Source organism: Dermacentor silvarum, chromosome 10 (assembly GCF_013339745.2).
Source record: "Dermacentor silvarum isolate Dsil-2018 chromosome 10, BIME_Dsil_1.4, whole genome shotgun sequence".
In the NCBI taxonomy this organism is placed as follows: Eukaryota; Metazoa; Arthropoda; class Arachnida; order Ixodida; family Ixodidae; genus Dermacentor; species Dermacentor silvarum.
In genome coordinates, this window is record NC_051163.1 from 16,456,426 (window position 1) to 16,479,471 (window position 23,046).

At 48.3% G+C, this 23,046-nt stretch overlaps 1 long non-coding RNA gene across 1 annotated transcript; it reads right to left on the bottom strand.

Moving 5' to 3' along the window:
* Window positions 1-561: 561 nt before the first annotated feature.
* On the bottom strand, window positions 562-2,331 carry LOC125940885 (uncharacterized). Its single transcript, XR_007464059.1, has 3 exons — window positions 2,050-2,331; window positions 1,702-1,815; window positions 562-1,202 (listed from the first exon to the last, which is right to left on the bottom strand). It is a non-coding gene; the product is annotated as an uncharacterized LOC125940885 (long non-coding RNA).
* Window positions 2,332-23,046: the final 20,715 nt, after the last annotated feature.

Consider the following 23,046-nt stretch of genomic DNA (forward strand, 5'->3'; position numbering starts at 1 on the left):
CTTCGAGATGGCTGGCGGCTCGAGAGTGTCGCCGATACCGGAGGCCACGCTTTACGTAATTCGCCTCTCATTAGCCTCTGTTTCAGGCTTGCAGTGAGAAACGCAACTTTTCATGACAGACAAGAATAATAATGATCAGTTATTTATTAGTTAATGATTTATTTACATCATTTTTTTATTTTGTTTATGTAAGCATTTCTTAGAGAGACCAAGTGGAGCATAAAGTAAAGGGGGGGGGGGGAGAGGGGGCGATTCAGGAAAGGTACGCATAGCAACCATGAGGGAGGACACCTAACACAGACAACGTAAATAATGTACGCGCAGCATACTCAATTGACGCAAACACAAACAATTAACATAAACAGCAATGTATTGTCGATTACTTAACCATGCATTTCGATTTCTCGTGCAAGCAGTGTCCGCTTCTTCGAGTACTGCAGCTCAATGACTTATATTGTGCTATCTGCCACAGGAGGTTTATAAACAATTCAGTATAATCTGTAAAAAAAAGAAGAAGAAAAACACGCCCGGTATAATATTTTTTTTCAGTCAGCACAAGTATTGTGTACCGGGTGTTTCAGGGAATAGTTTACTTCATTTCGAGACACAGCTTAAATTCAATCAATCAATCAATTTTATTATTTCACGATATGCTTTACAGATGCATGGTTTGCTAGGCATCGGTTTTAAGTTCGGCAGAGACACTTAACACTGCTTACGTGTGAAAGCATTATAGTCGCTTTGGTGAAATGTTTCTCTTTCGGCGCGTGCCTTGCCCGCCCAAGCTCTCGCCTGCGTTTTAAGTGCACCACGGTAAGGCTCAATCAAAATACGCCAAGCGTCTGAATGCACTCACTTGCCCCCAAGGAGTTCAGAACTCGAAGGACCGCTCGGTGGCGTTTAAGTGGCCATTAATGCTTTTTTGTTTATTTTATACATTCATTTTATACACTCATGACGCGAGGCCACCTCCTCCCCATTGGCTGCGCCGTCACGTGACCAATGACGCAAGCACTAGGCACGCCTTAATCAGTCAGAACCGTGGAGCCGCCGTGGTGTCGGTAGCGCGCTCGTCTCGCAATCCACAGGCCCGGGTTCAACTCCCACCCGGCTTGCTGCTACGCTCGGTAGGGTCCCGTGTTCAACAGCTGACGTGGCTGCACTGCTACCAGCTTGGCTACTTGCATCGGCCAATCTTGAAGCTGATGAATAAAATTAAAAATATATTTCACTACAGTGTAACAAATTTCGATATAGGACTAATAAAATAGGTGCAACGTCAAATATAAATGGACGTTGTACTTCTCATAAATAAGTGATCGCTTAAGCTCACTTTGCAACAGAAAGAGGCATGTTAAACAGAGCGCCCTATAATCGTTGCATTAAAAATAGGTTGGTGTTTAGAGAAGGGAGCATCTAGATGCCGATACCGTAACTGACTCGCCCAAGACGACAGCGTGAGCTATTTTGTGATAGGAAGAGGAATCAACACTCGGTGTTCGGGAAGCCTTCACTCTCAAGTACTGCACGATGCTGCTTGGCTTCGGCAATCGCACGAGAACCGGCGCAATCAGCACTACGCGATATGATAATGAAAGATAAGATCAAGTGCCGATTACAAAATGAAGAAAGATTACTGTAAGGTCGCAACTGCTGACAGTTGACGGACGTCAAACAGCGTCACACACAGTCTATACCTACCTTGCCGTTTCTTCAGTCTGTCAAAGCGAGCGGTGGACCCAGGGCATCTCATTGCCGTGTGCTTGAAAACCGACGGCACGTAGTCCGGGTGGGTGATAAAGCGTGATGGCGCTCCTGCGATAAAATGTCACGTTTGAACATTTCTTTTTGTATTTCGGTTATTAACGCGTGCACGACACAAGTTACTCTAACAGTGCGCTAACACAGCCAACATCACGTGCTAAACAAAAATACACGATGGCCGCCCTGCCACAGTCCGTTCGGAAAGAGCTCGGTTGAAACATTTATGGGCTAAGCAGACGCGCTGTTGATCTAGTAATAAGGAACATCGAGTCACTGTTTCTTTACCTGTTACGAAGTGATTGCTGCAGACTCGGGAGTTGGCGGTCGGTTCCCACGGCGATCCGTCGACGTTGACGCGATGTATTGCTTGCACCCATTTCCTTCTTCTCGTTGCCTGAAGCGTCGCGGCAGGAAACCTAAAAAATCGCACGTTTGGAGGCTTCCCGCTGGCATTACTGCAGCCTACGGCAGCACATCGCTGCGGCATTGCAGAAAAGAAAAAAGCTGCGATCCTGCCTGCAAAGGACCAGTACGGTGAACACGAAGAGCCCGTACGAGCGTTCTCTGTGGCGGATGTGAAAAAAAAAAAAAAAAAAAAAAAAATGTTTCAGGCGCTCACCGTTAGTGGCGCTGTCAGAGTATTCCGGGTGCGTATGCGCAGAAGACGCCCATGAAAAAAAAAAAAAAAAAAAAAAAGGACTTTTCTTTTCAAAGCCATTGATTTGCCTTGTTTACAGGAACACTTTTGACGTGTTCTTGCTTCTGCGCTGTCGTCCATTTTTGGTACCATCGCCGCCGCCGGATTTTCACGTAATGTTTCGCATTATTAAAAAAGAGAAAGTCCAGCATATTCTTAGGCAGGTTAGCGCTATATACAGGATCGCCTGTCTTTTGAAGTGTGGTATCGCTGTTCAGTAGCGCATGACGCAACTTTGCAGGTTATCGGCACACTTCATGCGAGGTTGTGAATCTATTCGCTGTATATGTTCTTCGGCGCTGCTGAGCACAGGGTCCCAGGTTCGAATCCGGTCGCGGCAGCCGCATTCCAAAGGCGGTGGAATACAAGAACGCTCGTGTCACTGGGTGCGCGTTAGAGAACCCCGCCGGTTGCCTAAGTTAATCCGGAGTCTCCCCACTACTGCGTGCCTCATAATCAGATTGTGGTTGTCGCGCGCGAAACTTTAGAATTTCATTTACTATGTTCTTCGTCTCCTCATCGTTAGCTACTCCGGTTTAGCTTGATAAACATTTCGCATACATCGTCAGACGGAAAAGAAAACATTAGTTTGCTCATATTTCGGAAGTTCAACAGCCCCAGGTCTCTCGAATGTCAAGCTTTGGATGACACGCCCGCAGCGCCTCAGCGTGTCCTTTTGAGCCTTTCAACGCGCTTGAGAAATTTCTTGAGTCATGCGTTGAGTTCTTCTGACTCACCAGAAAACAACTCCCGCGTCTATTTCTTGTGTATTGCGTTATGACGTTTGAGCAATGGCTGATTTAATTTTCGTTCGGCTTCCCGTCAAACTTAAGATAAGTAATTTGATTGATACTGTGGAACATTTTTTTTTTCTGTACAGATCGTCGGTTCTGCCGCGGATTCCTTGCCTCGCTGTTGTGGTCAAACCTTCGACAATACCTGTCACAGAGAGCATTGTGGGGGCGACAACCGTGACATCTCCCGCGTTCTATGGAAGTGGCGAAACTAATGGAGGTGATTTGTTTTCTTCGCGGCCTGCGTCTCCGACACCTCAAGCAACGCGCTTTTGTCCCCGCCCACGTGAGTGCCACGGTGACTCACGCGGAGGTCGTTGACATTCTCGGCAGTTAACACCTGACGTACCGTGGCACAAACCAGTCTCTACCAGTGACACGTGGTGTCCTTTTGCTCAAACCCAACAGGCAGAACGCCAATTTTTAAACCTTTCTGGTACTAAGATTTCTAATGAAATGCAAATTTTATATTACGTGCATCTGAACGACGGAAGACGGAGGAAAAAATAAAGAAAAAAAATGTCCCACCGAAGTTTTTGCCAATAAATCGAAAGCTTTTTTTTTCCTTTTTTACATGAACGGCCAACAGCTCAAGGTGTTGTGCAGCACGTGATTCTTCGGACTTCGCAATCATAATGGAATGAAATATGGCCACAAATTTATTTGAAGGTAATTTTCGTGCCACCAAAAGCAAATGATACGCATTGTAGGCAGCAGTCTTCAAAGATACAGCACACGCCAGCGTGATGCGCTGCATAGACATTTGGGAAGGGTCAGGTAGAGCCATATTTATCCGCGGCACCAAGTCGACAAATTACGATCATATAGCGGGTTAGATTTCAAGCACTGAATTGAACCCGGGACCTTGCGCCCATCGGCAGCCAGGACGGCGAGTAGCAAATCAGATCAAAGTTTGTTCAGTACGTAAAAGATCTCTGGACAATGGCTTATGCATTCTTGCATGGAAAAGGCCACAAAAGCCCTTCTGCAACTTTCTGGTGGGTTATGGATTGTACGGACGCTTGTGACAGCCGATATTCCTGTGCGACTGATTGACCCCTTATTATTTTGCTTCTATTCTTATCTATTCTTCTCATTTCCCCTCCCCAAGTGTAGGGTAGCCAACCGGACACGTCCTGGGTTAACCTCCTTACCTTTCCCTCTTGGTGGTAAGCGTTATTTGCGCACCACTTGAAACCAGGACTAGAAACGACAGACACAAGCGCAAACGTTCAAATGGTTTTAACTTTCGACTGCTATTCGCAATGCACACGGACTACAGGTGGCGCGCGAGGCGATCCATGATGGCGGACCGAGAGAGTATCAGAATAGGCGACTGCGCGTCCGTGTGGTAGCACGCCGGGCTTTTTCTCATCATTCTCGTCGCATGCCGAGTGTATTCTTATTTTTCAGATTTTATTCTCATCGGCTGCGGAATGTCGCTGCATAACCAAAAGCGTGCCTAACGAGAAGTGCGTGCGTGCTTGTTATCTTACGGCGAATTACGCCCTTAACCTTTCTGAATGATGCATGCGACGCGAAACATATCTAGAACGAAGGCTATGGCTGGAGTGCAGCGTTTTCGGTTTAAGTAAGAAAACGTACACCGATCTTGGAACGACAGAGAGCTGAGCTAGTTGGTAAGGATTCATAATGCAAAATAGGTAAGGCGTGCAGACACGGACACAAGAGAAGTGGACAACGCGAACGGCGTTTGTGTTGTCCACTTCTCTTGTGTCCGTGTCTGCACGCCGATCTGTTTTTTTTTTTTTTTGCACCGATCTTGCTTTCCAATCAATAATAATAATAAAAAAAGGTCAGTGCAAGCAAATATACCACAGAGCTAGCGATCGGCACGAAGCTCCGAACCTAGTTACGCTCCGTCAGTTACGCTCGAAAACCAGTCACCAGCTGCCTAAATGGCTCTACAAATAATCAACTGTTGCGGGAGAGTTTGGGCAGCCTTATTTACAAATATTGAGCTGTAGCAGTAGCGTTCGGACGTAGTAAGGCATAGGCGCGAGCTTGTTAGCTTGTCTTTTCGTGCCGCATTGAACGTGCCGTTCATGTAAGCTACAACTACCACATCGTAAAAGCGTAATCTTTATGCTTTCGTGAACAATGTCAACGATTAGCATTCTGCTAACCGATGTTGCTCCAGAAGAAGTCTTCGGCGACGAAGTGTGCGCTACAAACTTTCATTGGCGGAGTCACAGGCTTGCCGATCCACAGCTTCACCGCCGACTTCGTTTTAAGATGCGCGTCCAGCGGAAACAAATCAAGGCTTATCTCATCCTTCACCCCTCGGTTGGTGCACTGAGGTACGCAACACTTTTTTTTTCTCCCATGGCGTATGCAGAAGCTGTTAAGAAAACAGAACGCGCCCGCGCATAGAGAGCCACACGGTAACGCTGTGCCATTGACTGTGCGGATACTCTTTGAAATATTTCTCTCGCTGGCCACTACGCGGCGCGACCGTCTGTGTGCATTGCGAATTGCGAATGCACGTGTACAAGTCTGTTGTGTGATTACACATGCATATTTTATAACGTTTTTCATGTTTCGTCACAGGTGCGCATAAAACCACTCGCCTTTCTGCCATTAAAACCAGTTGAAAGTTTGCGCTTGTCTCTGTCGTTTCTAGTCCTCGTTTCAAGTGGTGCGCAAATAACATTCATCATGAAGAGGGAAGTAGAGGGAGGTTAAAACTAAGCACGTGAAAGGGGAATAATAGATAAGAAGGAAAGGGAAGAAATATAATAAAGCGTACCCTTTCCATCCTTCGTTTCTCTCTCTCTAGGCACTTGCGAGCATAGCAGTCAATTATAGGGAGTTAGAGCATAGCTCTTTGGGGCCCCTATTCTAAAACTCTCTAAAATTCACGTTGTACCAACAGACAGCAGCCACATACAGAGTAACCGATGAGAGTTTGTACTGTTTCAGAGGGACGGTGGACAGTAGTGTGACGTGGTGTGTGTTTGGGGGGTGATGTGAAAGTTGGGAGTCGGACGTTTGTCTTTCGCGTTGCAGCGCTCGTTGACAGGCGCGCGCCTACGTCCCGCTGACTTGTGGCCGCTGACGCCGCCGACTTCGCGCGCTCGAGGTCGTTGACTCTCTCTCTCACTCGGAGGCGGCGAAAATTGTTCGGAACGAATTCAGCTGCGCGCGCGCGCGCCGCCAAGCACCGGCCATTTTATTTTCCACGGCTTTCTGCCCGTTTTTTTTTTTTTTTTCGTCGCAGCTCAGCGAGCAGAAGTGGTCGTTCGTTTGTCGCCCCAATAAGAGAAGCTGTGCAAGGACTTCGGGCGTCACGGAATTCGAAGAGGTCGTTAAGCTGGAAGCACGGGGCGAGGCTGAGCTTGATGAATGTTTGACCGCGAAAGTAAATCTGGTTGCTTAAAGACACACTAAAGAGAGGTGTATAAGTGGAACTGTGTAAGTAAATTACCGTCCTAGTAGAGTAAGCCTAAAAAGACGCTAAAGTGAAGGACCCGTGGCGATACCCTCGTTCGTGCCCCGTAGGCAAAGCCGCCGTGAAGTTCGCGCTGCAGTTCACGAAGGCGTCATCGATCTTGAAGACATCTTCTCGGATCTAGTTGTTAATTTTCTATGCGTGAGGATGGGCTGCAGCGTGTTCTAAAGAAGCCAGAGGCTGAACTTCGCTACAACGGCTCAAATACAATAAAATATTTTGAAATGCGTGACATCACACTGACGTACCAGCTCCGGGGCTACGGTGCAAAATTAAAAAAAATAATTGAGTGGAAGCTTTCATTCTCTTTGCTAGGTTTCTAGTAATCAACCTGTGACCGCCATATTACGGGAAATAGAGTTTTGAATACAGTCGATCTAAGCTGATTTGGTCTTTTGCTTTACCGTTCCGCTACAAAAAGTTTATTTCAACAAAAGACGATTCGAACACTGAGTCACAATTATGGCACGACTCCACCAGGACGATAACATATACAAAGTACGGAGCATTGTATACACTGCACGTTTTCAAAGAAATGCCCGAGTTCAGACTCTATAAAACATAACCACATAGACCCACGGAAACGCACAGTTACACATTAACTAATTGCCACATGATATAAAATGGTGTTGAATATATACAGTGCGCACAATGGTTATTTATAATGATCATGTGACAGAGGCACTGCGCATAATTTTGTAGTGATGCTATGTGATGTGTATATACAAAAATTATCACGCATACAAGAGCACGCACACGCGGAAATCGCGGGCGCCTACATACTAAGTACACTCAATGAACACTTTTGATGGCATGGCTACAGGAGCCAGGCTGGTCAGAAATCAAGCCATACGCGTCCATCAGCCACCGACAGGAAGAAACGGCATGACCACTGTCGAAGGAACTCCTCTGACAGAAACGACAGTAGCTCAGAGTAGAGTCTCTCCAGAAGTGGAAAACGAGTGCGGCGGTTACGGGGCAATTGGGACACAGCGAAGATGGGGCCACGTCCCACTACTCTAGTCTGTCACGCGTTGGTAGCGCGTGCCACCCTAGACGCCACATGAAGTCGCGTAGATGTCCAGGCAGAAAGGACGCCGTTATCGCACCACACGACACACTATTGGAACGTGCTCGGCAGCGCCGGGGCAACCAGAGGACGCAGTTAGGGCTGACATTGTATCCACAACACGGTTTTCGAAGACGCCTACATGAGAACACACCTGTTGCGCGACGAAACTATAGTATCCCTAGCACAGTGTCGTGCACGGAGTCGAATTACGAAGTACTGCAACGTAGAGCTATTTCGTTTCAACCACGATAGTTACACAAGGTTCTTTTAAAGCTTTTCTAAAACTGCTCCCCTAAACGACAAATATTTCTGGGTCAAAACAAACCATTAGAATGTATTTCATGGGAAGCACCAATCCTTATTTCAATCACTTGAATGGAGGGAAACAATGCCGGTTGACCACTTAATTATCAGGGCAGGAGTGTTACTACAGTTTATTCCTGGTGGTAAAAGACAACTGCAGTTGACGTCAAAAAGACAATGGCGAGAGCAATACATTAGCATTACGTCACACCTCTTTGAGGTATCGGATCCAGCGTTTAAACCGCGTTCACTACATCTCAAGGTGGTGTTCAGGAGCTCCCTCGTCACACGTCCTTCCTCTTCGAACTGACGGTTGTCCCCCTCTCCCCCTACCCGTCTCCATTCCTGCATCGGTGTCGACAAACCCGTCCCTCTTCTCCCTTCTTCCCATAAACGCGCGCGACGTCATCACCACAAAAGCCCTGGCCACGTGCACAATCCTGTCCTATCGTATCGTCTCCATTCCTGTCCACGCGCGCTGACGCAGACGTAAGCCGCCCTAGGCTGCGCTCTCTGGGAACGCATGCCGGGGATGCGTACGGCGGCTAGGGGTAAACAGCTACGCTGTAATATACGAAAGAAAGTGGCATAGCAACCCCAAAGGAATAGCGTCCGTCCCCACGATGCCATGCGAAATACTCCATGCGTTCCAGTTACTTATCTAACCGCAGTGTGCGAGGGAAACACTCTCAGTGGTGGCTTAGCGACTATGGCGTTTCCCTGCTGAGCACGAGGTCGCGGGATCAAATCCCGGCCGCTGGCGGACGCATTTGAATGGGGGCAAAGTGGAAATTAATGCCCGTGTGGCGTGCATTGGGGGCACGTTAAAGAACCCCACGTGGTCAAAGTTTTCCAACACCAGATGGCGTTCCTCCTGAGCCATATCGTTCAGCGAGAGCGTGGGGAAAGTAACCATGTCCGCAATAGAGATTAGTAAGAGGCGATTGGAAGATTGGTGGAAGGGAAGTAGGGAAACGACAAACAACAGAGGCGCACAACAACAAAGTTCTCAATAGGGGTTCAGAAAGTATGGTGATAGAAATTCTTCGGAGGGGTTTTTTTTTCGTTTTTTTTTTTTTGTTATGACAGGTAGGACATTGAGCAATATAATAACAAGAGCTCGGTGGCACAACCAACTGCCCCGTCACAACGGGGACGCTCATAGCATCAATCTATCCATCGATTAATTAAATTAATCTTAATTTACCACACAAAGGGATTTTTTGGGGAACATACTTGCGAATGTTCTATCGAAGTGTTTCCAGAACGTTTCATTGAGCATGCGGGGTTAAAAGGACGTGCGATTTGATGCAGAAAGGTTGCTTCGAAGAAAGGTTGCTCAATGGCTAAACAAAACCAGCATTGCTTGGCACGGTGCTATTTTGATGCTGATAACAATGGACGCAGGTATTCTTCACTCAAAGCAAAATCCCAAGATATAATGGCTCGATAAGAAAGGAAACCGGGATGTTACTCAAGGGCTGTCTTCTCTGCGAGCCCTCTCGCAATGCGGAAATCCAGGAAAAAAAAAAAAAAAAAGCTCGTCAACCTGACTCCAGCGCATCAAAGTTGACGACTGACGGGAAATATCATGCTGATAAGGTGGAACCGAAAGGAACCGGTGCTGCACGGTATCACACACCTTGCCGTGGGTCTCTTATCGCGCCCATTTGGCAAACAGAGGCAAGCGACACATCAACCCTTTTTTTTTTTTTTCATCATCGATAGCAAACCGACATTCGAGAGCATCTGTCGGGGCGTGGATATCGCCTGAAAGCACTGCGACCTTCCATGTGGGACTCGTTCATACGTTATTTCGCCGCGCAAGGGCAAATGTTGTACACCTCCGGTAAGAACTGTTCGGCATGCAACTTCGCCATTGCGAGTACATCACGCCCTGCCAATCTTATTTACAATGTACAATTGCACTTGTGACCTTTGCAATATATTCGTCCGGCTATTTCAGTTTATTAGCAGTTGGTAATTCGGTATGTCGGAGTGCGTGTCAGTTTTATGAGCCTTCGCGTCACTTACCAATTTTAACATGTGCGCTTACGGGCATTCCCAAGTTAAAAGTAGACGAAACATGAATATCAACTAATGCTTGTTATGTAGGCTTATATTGTGTGAAATACCAATAAGGGCACACTGGTCGTGAATGAACGCTTCGCAAGCCTCAAAAAACGCAAAAAAAGAAACAATAATATATAAGAATAAGATGGGTGGTCACATCATAATGCAGTTCTCGCACACGTTTCCAGTGACGTCATTGACTTAGACCGCCTCTGGTAGGTACTAGTTAATTGCTTATCGATGAAATAAAAAAATTACATCGCAAATTAAACGAATTAAGACTCATAACATTGCAAGTTTTGAGAACATACTCCGCACTCGAACATGGTAGAAGTGTCTTTCAAATCTGTGAGCGTTACGCTGATGTACCAACATTGCGATTCGAGCGCGGAATTCCAGCAAACAGGAAACTTTCGGCTTCACTTTCTACACTAGCAATCGGTCTTTTACCATATGCAAAAGCCAAGCGCGACTGCCAAAGTCACTAAGCAACCACGATGTTCATTTCCGTAGTTCGCGTAGGCCACGTTGAGTCTGATGCAGTATACAGCCATGTTTGGTATTGCCTATTGAGGCCTCGTGGCATATATAAGAACTCCTAAGATTTATCGATTTTATTTAGGGGTCCGTACTGATGGCAACTGCATCTGTCCAGAGGGATCACTGCAAACGCCAAGCGTGTGCAGATAATACCAGTGTCGGCGCGTCTTTTCTAGAGACAGGTATGTATACTATTTCTCTCGAAGTTTCGTGTCCAGTTGCGGCAGCACAGTTGATGAAGGTTTTGTGTAGTTCTAGCATGGACGTTACCTTGTACGCCGCAGGTCGGCTGGTAACCACTGCAGCACAGCGCTGTGGTGCAATTAACAGGCTTTGATGCATAGGCGTCTGATGTCCATGACGAGTTGCTCCTGCGTACGTGGCGACTTCATGGACTGCAGGGCCGCTCTTGAGCTTTTGTTTACATCACAGGACTAGAGACCTGATCGTCTCTATAAACATATTTGCATTGAACTTATGCGTGAGAAAGGCACACTCTATGTAGAGAGAGCTTGCAACAGCTTCTTGCCGGAGAAACTACTTTCCCTATATTTATCTGTTCCGAAGCTATATTTCCGAAAAAAACAAGAAAAAGAAAAGGTTAAAAAACCGTGTCCGAATACGCTCACTCTCAGATGACCATCGGACTCGCAGAGAGAGGAGACCGATTAAGGGTCATATCTGCCCCTGTTTGCTCTATTTTTTTTTTCTACAGCGAAGCTGTCTATGGCTAGGTTCTGGCGGATCGCGTCCGTAGACAAAACGACGGGTAGAACACCAATTTTTGGCTCCATGTGCGTGGCGGTTTCCCACCAGTTGTGCCCTTACTTAGCGCAGGGGAGGGGGGGGGGGGGGGGGCTTTTGTAAGAGTTCACCTATTGGACTGTCCACTTCGGCTGTCGCCATTGGTTCCAGCACCACGAGCGCGAAGGTGCCAGCCAGTCTCCTTCGCGCTCGTGGTGCGACAGCCGAAGTGGACAGTCCACTAGGTGGACTCTTACAGAATACTCCCCAGGTGTCAAAACGGATGATGGATGGCACATTGTTATACCCCTCGCAGTGTCGCGATACTCGGCGGCGGCACGTCCCTACCAATCGTTGTGCCCCTTTGCCTCCGTGACGTATAGATCGCGCTAGCGCTGTTATCAGCAGTTGCCGTTTGGACTCGCTATGGGACGGACGCTCGTTTAACCGCATCTTCCAGGATCGGGACGTCCAGGATCCTGATGACGCCGTGCAATGTGCCGCGGCTATGAACGCTGCGGCTCATACGCTAGTCTATGACAATGGGGCGGACTTGGCGCAGCAAACGTACCACTTGGCCATCGCTCCGGGCGAAAAACAAGACGCCGGTATCCTTGCTCTTTGACGAACATGCCGAAGGACGCTCAATATAGTCAATAACGATAATACATAAATTCACTATAGCAATATTCACTATAGCAGACCCACCACAGTCACAGCTTCGCTGGCCTCTCAGCCCTCTCGCTGGCCCATCTTCTCAGTAGTGGAAGGCCTCTGTTGTTTTATTGTTTTTTTTTTTTTGTTTCAATTACGCGTGTCGTAGATTTGTTTGGAACGCTTATCCGACGGTAATAATTGTGACTGCGTCCCTTAAGGTATCAACACACACACACACAAAAGAAGAAATAAAGAAAGAAAGGTGCAGAGAACGGCCCCTTGACCGTTACCAGTATAGGCTGAGAGCACACCCGCCTCGTTTGCTTTTTGCAACGTCCCGAGAAATAAAGCAAGCACAATCAAAACCGCGCGTACAATCTCCCTGCCATGTCTCCTGGTAGAGGCCGTGCAATATAGCTGCCAATAATGCAGCTATATAAGTTGTTTGCTTTTGCTGCGTCACCAGTTAGGGTCGTGCATTGTGCCATCCCAATTTCCCTCGGGAGAGCCGCGGCCGTGAAACTGATTTTGCCTCCATTCAACACCGGCGATAGCGTTGTTCTTCCGTTGGCGCACATGTATCACTCAATCCGGAGGCCCAAAGCGCACAGATACGCCCCCGTCCCGGAAACTGGTCAAACATGGACGCCCATCACCTCCGCGCTGAATGACAAGGCACGCGCAATTCCAGCTACAACCCGCATCATCCCCCTGCACTTCCCAACGTACCCCCGCACCCTAACTCTGGCCCCTCGCCCCGCTTCTTGCCCAGCCAACCTCTCTCTCTCTCCTCTCTCTCTCACCTCTCTCTCTCTCACACACACACACACGTAAGTACGTACGCGAATACGCACGCACATGCACTACAATGCGCCTTACACACCCTCGCGCCCTGTAGGTCAAGCACCACACCCTCCACTTCTACTATAATGCATTCCTCTCGGACAAACAGAGCAGCAGGGCCGGTTGCGTAATCTCATTTTCCAGCCCGTTCGCAGACTTTCGCCCTCGTTCCGAGCAGACGAGAAAAAAAAAAAAAAAAAAAAAAAACGGAGAAAGAGGAAGTCAGGAAGGATATGAAAGGCAGGAAGGACGTTGTAACGTACGCGGGGCTTCCCGTTTCACTTCGACGTCACGCCACCGCCCGCTTTTCATGTCAGGCGGCGCCATCTGGCGTCAAAATGAAAGGAATGGGGGGGGAAAAGGCTGAACCGGGTCTTGACGGCAAACAGTGGGGGATATCCCCCCTCCCAAAGGGAACTTCAACTCTGCTGAATCGCACTGTGCTTACCCAGCGGAGGATGCCTTGGTCGCACACCCCTCGCAGATGCGTCAGTTACGTATTCGAGGCTGCAGAGTCACTGTACTGATGCCCTCGCTCAGAAGGCTTAATTCGCTGACCAGTGGCTAAGCCAGCCGTAGCTGGAAGGTAGATCTGAGGTTGGTACATTGCGCCTCTACCCCCAGCCCTCCCCAGTGTACCTCACTTGCATTCGTAAGGAAAGAGTGCGTGTTTGTGCGCGCGTGTATGTGTGTGCGCGCGTTTGGGGGGGGGGGGGGGGGGGGGTAGTAGCCAATGATAACGTGCGGTTTTCAACAGCATATAACCTGTAGGGGTGTATTTAGCTATTTCTTTGCGACATTTCCTTCCTGCTCGAGTTTTGGTGTTTTGACTTCTGCAAATTGTACATGTGTGTTTATAGTCCTTTCATTTTTAGGACTTCTGTCCATGCATGTAATGTATTACTTAAACAGTGTCTCTACATCTAAATATTCGTTTCCCTATTTACTGAAAAGATATGTGCTTGTTAATATTGCTCCCCAGCAGCCATGCGATGTACCCAAGGGCCCCAAACCCAGTCGATCTAATTACTGTACCTGAACAACATAGGGAAAATAAAGACAGATTCTGACACATGTGGCAGCGACATCACGTCCGTTCCTTGGAAATCCGCACGGTCGAAGAAGTTTTCATGACAGTGAAAGAGAGAGAGAAAGCGAAGAGAGGAAAGGCAGGGAGGTCAACCAGATGAACGTCCGGTTTGCTACCCTACACAAGGGGTAAGGGAAAGGCGGAATGAAAAGAGGAAGAGAGTGCATATTGTGTGTGCAGCGAAGCACCATGACACCAAAGTCAAGTCCCATAGCTGGTGATGTGCGCTGTAGACATCTGACATGAACCAAGGGCCAGTGGTCGTTGCGTGGAGGCTGCGGGCGAGCCATTGACAGTGACAAATTGCCATACAACTCGGCAGTATCTCCGCGTTCGTAACTCCGACCTGCTCTCTGGATGATGACTATTTTACCGTTCCATAAAAACAGTGATGTATCTACGTACGTGCTCTGTTCATAAACACACACGCGCACGCACGCATCTCAAGAGCGTAGAAATGAAAGTCAGGAGTTTTCTTTCATATTGGTCCCACTCATATACTTCCAAATGCGCAGTCCTCAGCGTTCGAGGTTCGCGGCGAAGAATTGTCGTTCGCAAGACGCGAAGGACGCAGCGTCTAGCAGACGACGGTTCGGAGCAGACGACAGCAACATCAGCAGCAGAAGTAGCAGCAGCAGCCGCAGCAGTAGGGAGCGCGGTGACGTCACGCGTCCGCTGCCACCGCCGCAGGAGCAGCAGTGGCAGCAGCTCTCCAACCATGGCAGCAACAAGCATATTCGATACCCTCCCGGTTCGCAGCGGGGGGGTTCGGCGCCGAGCCGTTCTTCTCGAACAACGCTCCTGTCTCCGGTGTCAGAGTGGCCTGCCGCGCCGTTGCTGCCGCTGGCGGATTAAAGCCCCCATCCACACCACCCCCTCCCCCCTTCACCAGCGCGCCAGCCAACCTCGCTAGCGCCACCACGTCTTCGTGCGCGCCTCCTTGAACAACGTCTACGGCGCCATTGGCCCCCTGCTCTCGTACCGTCTTTCATGTCGCACTAAATCTATGCAACGCTCCGCAAGCGAAAGCTGAGCGGCGCCGCTACCATGCAAGCAGCTGAACACGCGCTAACTAGCTGATTGTAATAACGGGTTCTGGGTTTACGATTGATCGACCGGCGCGAAAATGGACTACCCCGTCTGGAGAGTGTAAGCAATAATCTACGGAGTTTGTACTCGTAATTCAGATTGTTCACAGTCTCAGTGCTATAGTTGCTGGGCTAGTGGTTCATATTTATTATTCAGATTGCTTCGCGTCCTATTAAACCGTAAGATATCCATATATAGTCGATTCGCCGAAAAGCTGTAATGTTACAAGTCGGTATGCTGTCTGCGATGGACTTGTGGCCGTCCGATTTTGGTCAAACATTGCAAATACATTCTTCATGGATCACCTTCATGGATCGATCACCTTCATGAATCACCTAAAAATGACTATAGAGGGCCAACAAACCTACACGATGTCTACGGAGAGTGCAAATGGACGGTCTGTGTGTCTTTTCATAAACGGGCAGCTATCGCTGCCCACTGAATATTGCGAACTGTACAACCTTATTACAGGTAAGAGCGAATTGTCCACCTCGTTCTCATCCCCATTATCTGCCTAATCAAGACCACAGGATGACAAGAACACCCTGAAAGAACTCTAACTATTCCGTTCTTTCGCGTATCGAACTCACCATAACACTGAATTTCCATATATCATCAGCCCTTCCTTATGTTGCCCATCACTTATGTTGCCCATCACTGCCAAAAATATGTTTAAAGGCCCTTAGAGAGCCTGTAGACACGTCGCGTGGACTACCTACAGGCAATATTTGTTGACGAAGTAGAGAACACAAGAGTCCACATACGACCTATATATAGGTTAAGGAGTGTCTAGAACCCTTTTAATCAACTGTTCTCCAGAGGAAGTTATGTAGAGATAAATAAACAAATGTATTGCCGCAATGCAGTTTATAATACGTTTATGAACGATCAGCAGTCCTGCTAGCGAAACTTCGAAGTGTCCAGCTCGAAGCCACTGATCAAGATAACGAAATTTCAAAAGCTTCTCAGACATTCAGTATTACAAAAGCTCGGCGCCATCTTCATGAACTCGACTTTGTCCACCAGCAGACGACCCAGCCGCGCAGATTTCGGAACACTGCACGCATTTAAAACTTCGTCTACGTTACGCGTATACCCTCCAATCCTTCAATCCTGGTGCCCCGCATCTTCGCTATGCCTTTCCAAACGCCGCTTCGTCTGCGTCGTCTGCTATCGTGCAAAACAAGTCTTCTGCAAAAGGAACGAACACGCCCCGGCATGCCCTACGCCGGCCGCTGCACGCCTTACGCCGCGTTCTTATGCGTATGTGTGACTTACGTTTATAACGCTCATGTTTACGACGCCGTCTTTTCATTCGCCCTTCTCTCTCCTCCTCCTCCTTTCCCTCATAGCACCGACCCTTACAGAGCTGCCTGTCCCTACCCGGCTTTTCTCTTTTTGTTGCTTTTGCTTCATTGCATCGTACTTCGCTTGTTTCCGTTTTGTTTCCCCTCTTGCCGCTGCTGATGTTGGCGCTGCTGAGGAGGATATATCGGCCGTGCGAGCGTTCGTTAAGAGACAGGACCCGCTGCTCTAGTCGGCCTTAAAGCGACGTTGATGGCAACGCGGTGTGCCGATGGAACGGTCGGGGGGTTGTTGTTGCAGCAAGAGCCGTTTCTTTTTTCTCTCTGTTTTTTTTCTTCAGTTCGCGAACGTTGCCGTTGACGGAGAGGGCTTCGCTGAACGCCATCGCAAATGAAACAAGCATGCTTCGGCGCCCGCCAGCTTGCCTTGCTTAAAACCCCGCGCTTATAGGAGAGGAGAAAAGCCACTGCCAATAGAGTGATAGGGGTGGCAGTGGGGGAGAGATAGGAAATGCATCAGCGGGTGGTGGCAACGAGATTCGGAGAGATAGAGAGAGTGTTTGGAAGAGGGAGTTTTAAAGGGACAGGGGTGAGGGTGAAACGTATGCAAGGTTTATCACCGCCTCTGCACACGGCCGCGTGCAGAGAGAGAGAGAGAGAGAAAAGAGAGAGAAAGAAAACCCTGCTTCCGAAGCGGATAGCGAGAGCTGCTTTTTGTCCGTAACGCTGCCATTAACCCAGCTCCCATCTTAATGCGTTGTTTTGTTTTGTTCGCTTCGCTGCTTTTGATCTCGGTCGAGTAATCGGAATGAGTGCGGGTAGCGACCACTGAAAACCACTCTGGCACACGAGGCCTCATTTAAACTCGCTAACAGCAGTTCCCCCCGGAGCGCTGTTGACAGATCAGCATTTGAAACTGGATCTTGCGTTTCGTCGGCTTCTTTTTTGTTGTGTTTTCACTTTTCTTTGCGTTTATTTCTTCCTTTCTTTCTTTCTTCTTCACGTGTCTTCTTGAAACGTACACGCTGTGCTAATGCATTCAGGCTACGAGATCGGTTGGTTTACAAATTAATTCCAATGAAACAGCCCTATGTCCGCATTCTTGTAGTTGTCCTCGTTATTTTTTTTTTCACAGTTCTAGTTTTCAGAACGAAAACAAGAACGCTAATTATTGCCGTGCCAAGAGCACGCCCGCAACTGAATATTCGAAACTGATTACGCGCAGTTACAAACCAAGTTGTTGTCCTGGAACAAAACACGTCGATATTCTGCTATGTTTGTCGCCTTGTCACCCGTTAAGGCACGGATATGGCAGCGGCCGGCGAAGTAGCCAGCGACGCCAGGATCGCTGAAAATTTGGCCCCTCTTTAGTTCAACGCGTTCAACCAACACCACCCAGATAGCACAAGGCCTGTGCACTCTGCTTTATGACGTCATGCAACGTGGCCCGAAATTTCCACTGCCAAACCTGGCGTGACGAAAATGGTGACGTCAAAAATCATCGCTGCTTACTCGGGAGCATCCCCGTTAGATGGCAGTCGGGCCAGGTAGGATGACGTCATGGATCGGAGTGCACAGGCCTTGTGCTATATAGGTGGTGCTGGTTCAATGTGATACGCACAACAGCTCGGCGATGAGCTGTCGCCGCAGCGCATGCGCAGATGGGCGCGGCGAGCGAGCACATTTTCGTTTGGCAAAGGCGCAAACTCGCAGCAATCTCTTCATTGCACTCGAGCTGTAGGCCGGTCAGCGGAGCTAGCGCGCGATGCATTCTGGTCTAGCGGCTCTGGCGCGATATATGACATGTTCTATTCAAGCTTATTCATGTTTAAGACATGTTCTAGCCACGCCAAAGCGTGGCCAATTCCGCCAGTCACGCTGGCTGCGCGGTGGCGCTATAGACTGTAGAGCATCCGCTTAGTGCCGGCGTAGCGTAACTGCGCAGGACTATATCCGTGCATTTACTGCTGTCATATACTTAAGGGTGCAGCCCGACCCTCACGCAGGCGCTAATGGTCAGTAAAATATAACTACAGGGGCGCAAAGCCACGAACTGACGGAGCGAGGAGATGAGCAATCACTCATGCAATCAGTCAAAACTTGGCATTAGTTGATGTTCTTGCTTTTGCTTAGCACAAATCACACTGCGGGTTCACTAACTCAGTCAACAAAATGCATAATCATTCTTCTATAACAGCGCATAATTAGTTCATTAATGCTACTATGTGAACAAAGACGTGCTTCAGCCAGCAAGCACAGTGTGCTATTCGTTTGCCTTCAACATGGAACACGTGGAACACAACAGGGACATTTTTCAAGTGCAACACATGAAACTCTTACTAGCAGAAGAAAAAATGGAAGCATTGCGAATTGCACGTCCAGACACAGATGTAAACAGTATTGGCTTTGCAAGTCCGCTCATATGTAAGCTAGCTATTGTCTGGACTTAGGCTGTCTAGATCAAAAGCAAGCTGAATGACAGGGCATTGTTCTGAAAAACAGCGTGCCACAAGCAACCAGTTGTGCAGAGTGTAATTAAAAATTCAGAAATGTGTAAGCGGATTTACCATTTCGTATTTCTTTAGCATTGAACAACCATTGCGTTTACAACTTCCATGTTAAATCAAGTTTTAACATCGGAGCTGTTTAAGTTTTTGGTTAGGCCGTGGAGCGTTAGCAGAAAACTTGGCCCAGCTGTGCGTCGCTTCGCTTTGCCTAGCAACCACCTGCCACAGCTGCGTTGCCAAGACACCTAACCTCCTCGCACACCACGCGCGTAGGGTAGAGTCAGCGGCATGCACCTGGCGATGACGTCACCGCGCGTTGCCTAGCAACCACCTTCCGGAGTGGCGTGTGGTTCGCCTCCTCTCCGTGCCGTGCACATGTTGCCTTGACCAACGCCTTCTATAAAGAGGCGTTGCCTTGACATGGGACGTTAAGGAGAGGGAAGGAGAGCATGCGCGCGGCGCGCGCTATGCTCGGGAGAGAGAAATAGAAAGTGAGAGCAAGAGAGAGAGAGAGAGAAACTGTAGCAGCACCAACGAGGCAACGCGCAGAGCAGCTGGCGACGCCGTCCGCGTTTCCCCGCGTTCGCGCCGAACACGCTCGGTGTCCGTGAATGCAGCCGGAGCCTCTGGCGGCGGCTCGGCAGGTTTCGACCAGCCACGCCCTGGCAAGTGTGGAGGCACAGCTTGGCCGTGACGTCACCGGGTATATAAAGCTCGGAGCCGCCGCGACGGCGGCAGAATTCTCGTTCACTCTGTGGCGAGTATACATGTAGCCTTGACATGGGACGACCAAAGAAGAACCGGACACCCGGACACGCTCACCTTGAAGCGCGTGGCGCGGCCAAGCGAGAATCTGCGCGTCGGCGGCGAGCCGATTCGGAATACCGTGCCTAGCAGCACTTAGCATTTCCTAGCAAAACTTAGCCAAGCCTAGTAAAACTTCGAAGAATAATTTTTTTCGTCGGAAGAACGTTTCAGCCCAAATTGTCGTATACAGATGCTCAAAAGGCAGCGAAATCACCTAAGCAGAAGGGGTTGCGCAGATAGATTAAGCACATGTTAAATAATCTAAGGTCAACGCCATCATTACAGAGCGTTGTACTGTGGCATATGTCATTTTGCGACGTCAGACACCAGTCAGTCCGTAAGGCAGTTAACCCTTCTTTGCCCAAAATAAATCACAAACATGCACCCATATATACGTACAGATAACAGTAAGAAGGGCAACTCCGAGAACACAAAACGGAAAATGATTTTCCGGAACTTATCATGTGAAATGCCAGATGCCTTAATTGCGCTTGCAACGTTGCCTCAATGGCTATGATGTTCAGCTGCTAACACGTGCTTACCTGTCATCTTTGTGGAAACGAAAGAACCTGATGGTACCGCTTGCTCGGAGTTGTAACAGCACAGTGATGGCACACGGAATGAGACGGCCTGACTTCGGCATCTCGCCTGATGCAACGTTTCCTTATGGCCTTCCCGTTTTCAGACACCTCAGTTATAAACTTTCTTCGTTTCACGTTTTTGCATCTTCATGCTTTGCAGCGACTAGGCCCAGGCCAACACGCGATACCTGACGTACCACGAAACTGGCGACCGAGCGTGGTGAGCCGACGAGCGGAGATAAGCGATAAAGCGCTCCGAAAACCGGAAACCCCTGTCTGCTACATTCCGCGCTGTGAGTAAAAAGGCGAAAAAATAAAAAATAAAATAAAATGAAGCAATGTGGGAAGGAAACGTGATTGTCCCTTTCTTTCGGAATAAATTCTGTCTTGCTTTAATAACCTATCAATATCTGCACTTACAAACAGCCACGTGTGTCTTACATGATTACAACACTCTTTAACGACCCCGGTAACCGCCAGGAGCGCACTAGTCGCTGAAATCCGGAAATGACTCATCACGTTGTAATGCATTGCCAAGATATTCACACATATGGAAAGTGGGATTCAAAATGGATGTAAACGTTATCTGGGCAACAGTCGAGATAAGCAAAAGACGTTCAGAGTATTGGTGGAAAAAAGTGGGGGGAGAAATTGATAGGACCGGAGTGGTTATAGACATAGGCATGAGTGGGCCGAGGTGCTCTGACATGTCACTGTCCAGTCCAGCTAATACCTTGTTAGGCTCGCTTCCTTTCTCACACAGTCCAAACTAACCGCTAAATTACACTGACTGCTAATAACTGCTAATAACCTAACTGTTAATAACCGCTAAATAACTGCAAAAATTGCAACAGCTCTAGCTAAACACAGTGTACTGAATCCGGTAATGGGGACGTGGTTTTATAATTGGTTTTTATACACTGTCCGAATTCCCATTCCCATCGACGCGGGGGTCTTGGACGCCGATGCCTTCCAGACCCACGTTAGTGCGTCAATTAATGCGTCGTCTAGCTGGGTCATCGCTACCCTGTGCACTCTGCTTTATGACGTCATGCTACTTGGGCCGAAATTACCATTGCCAAGCCCGGCGTGACGAAAGCGGTGACGTCAAAATCACCACGGCTTACTCGGGAGCATCCCGATTAGATTCTATGGCAATCGGGCAAGATAGCATGACGTCACGGATCGAATTGCACTGGTCCTGTGCTACCCAGGAGGCGTTGGTCGTTGTGTGTCGAGAAGCCCGATCAACACTCCCACAACTCCGCCTTCGAAACTACTTGATGGCTTCGTCGCAGTACAACAAAGCCATGAGGCAAAGCACGCTTTATGTCGGCGTTGCCTAAATGCGGGTGAAGTGGTGTGTGAGCGTTGCGCATTCTATGCAAACTCCTCTGTTCGTTAATACAACCTAATGTGGGGCTAATCAGCATAAGCATAAATTTGAGAAATATACAGCTGGCGCTGTCCTTGTGACATTGCTGTTCTCATCACCATCGTCATCGCGTAGTCGCTATTGTCGTAGTCACTAACCACCGTAGTCAGTTCAAATCGCCCCGTTATCGGTGACTTGAACACTCACCTCTGAGTGACCCCTATCAATTTTGTTCTTGCGTCTATAAAAACAATAAGACAGGAGGATAGGAAAAACAGCATTAGCTAGCTTGTTATCTAGCCGCCGTGTACTTCTGTGGTCTGTTTTGTTGTTTGAATTCACGGAAATGTTTCGAATGCAAACCTCAGGATGATGTGGGTCAGACGATCAACTAAAGCTCAACGTGCGGCGCCAGTAATAAGACGGTGCACATGAGTGCCGTCGAAAAGGCCCTTTTTTCATCAGTTGCCATCTTGCGAAGGCGGTCGCATTACTTTGACCCCGTTTTTCGGTTCGAGCGATGACTCGGAGAACGGATGCCCCAGCAATTAGGCCCCGCCCACCTAGCCACACCGCGCCACGTCAACCGGAACAGCAGGCCGTTAACTCTGAGAGGGACGAAACGACCAGTTTTAAGCGCGCTCTTTCTGCTGTCGTGTATTATTTCCGCAGCCCTCACTCTCTAGGACGCACGCCCAAGCGTAGATAGACACAGGCACGTACGGACAGACACACAGACGGGCGTACGCAAGAAGCTCCTAGGACACAAAGAGCATGTAATGGATGACCTATACTGCATACATAATTCCTTTATTGTAGGATGAAAGATGCCTATTAGACGAATTACACCGCGCTGTTTTCTATGTTTCCGTTTAATCAATGTCACCTCAGCGTTCTAGCTTGCAAACTTGGAGACGAGTCCAAGTCTGCTATTAGACGCGTTTAACGCAAATACAAATATGGGAACTTTTACCACAGTTGGACGTGTGCCAACTTAGTTCTATAGACAACAGTCAAGAAGTGACGTCATGAAAATGCTGCGGCGGTGCCGTCAGGATCTGTTTAAACGAACAAACAAACAACCTGACCATAATAATAATAACTATAATAATATTTGAACAAATCCTAATGAGTTGAAATTTTCCGGTAGGCAATATTACCAGACGGGATGAAATTTTCAAACACGATTTGGCAAAGAATATGAATTTGCAGTCGTCGATATAAACGTTCTCCACCACACACGCACGCACAGAAACGTATATACACACACGATGGAAACAGCAATAAAGAAAAGAAAAATCGTCCGTTTTCATTCTTCAATCAATCGGACCGGA